This window comes from Arachis duranensis, chromosome 2 (assembly GCF_000817695.3).
Source record: "Arachis duranensis cultivar V14167 chromosome 2, aradu.V14167.gnm2.J7QH, whole genome shotgun sequence".
Classification (NCBI taxonomy): domain Eukaryota; kingdom Viridiplantae; phylum Streptophyta; class Magnoliopsida; order Fabales; family Fabaceae; genus Arachis; species Arachis duranensis.
This window is the reverse complement of record NC_029773.3, coordinates 18,199,899-18,200,856: the sequence shown is the minus strand read 5'-3', so window position 1 is coordinate 18,200,856 and position 958 is coordinate 18,199,899. Positions and strand designations below refer to the sequence as shown.

Below are 958 nucleotides of genomic sequence, written 5' to 3'. Positions count from 1 at the left end.
AGGTATTTAGCAACTTGCTCTTCAGTGACATACTCATCCTCTTCAGAGGAAGAATACTCATCAGAGCTCATGAATGGCAGAAGTAAGTCCAATGGGACCTCTATGGTCTCATTTTGAGCCTCAGATTCCCATGGTTCCTCATTGGGGAACTCTTTGGAGGTCAGTGGACGTCCATTGAGGTCTTCCTCAGTGGCGTTCACTGCCTCTTCATCCTCTCCAAGTTCGGCCATGTTGATGGCCTTACACTCTCCTTTTGGATTTTCTTCTGTATTGCTTGGAAGAGTACTAGGAGGGAGTTCAGTAATTTTCTTGCTCAGCTGTCCCACTTGTCCCTCCAAGTTTCTAATGGAGGACCTTGTTTTAGTCATGAAACTTTGAGTGGTTTTGATTAGATCAGAGACCATGGTTGCTAAGTCAGAGGTATTCTGCTTAGAACTCTCTGTCTGTTGCTGAGAAGATGATGGAAAAGGCTTGCCATTGCTAAACCTGTTTCTTCCACCATTATTATTGTTGTTGAAACCTTGTTGAGGTCTTTGTTGATCCTTCCATGAGAGATTTGGATGATTTCTCCATGAAGGATTATAGGTGTTTCCATAGGGTTCTCCCATGTAATTCACCTCTTCCATTGAAGGGTTCTCAGTATCATAAGCTTCTTAGAGAGACCATCATAGAAAATACCTATGATGCTCCATTCAGAAAGCATATCAGAAGGACACTTTCTGATTAATTGTTTGTATCTTTCCCAAGCTTCATAGAGGGATTCTCCTTCCTTCTGTCTGAAAGTTTGGACTTCCACTCTAAGCTTACTCAATTTTTGAGGTGGAAAGAACTTTGCCAAGAAGGCGTTGACTAGCTTTTCTCAAGAGTTCAGGCTTTCTTTAGGTTGTGAGTCCAACCATGTTCTAGCTCTGTCTCTTACAGCAAAAGGGAATAGCATAAGTCTGTAGACCTCAGGGTT

General features: G+C 42.4%; 1 non-coding gene across 1 annotated transcript; it reads left to right on the top strand.

Annotated features, from left to right (window-relative positions):
• The first annotated feature begins 697 nt into the window (after positions 1–697).
• LOC127745074 (small nucleolar RNA R71) lies at positions 698–805 on the top strand. The gene has a single exon (XR_008006264.1). It is a non-coding gene; the product is annotated as a small nucleolar RNA R71 (small nucleolar RNA).
• Positions 806–958: the final 153 nt, after the last annotated feature.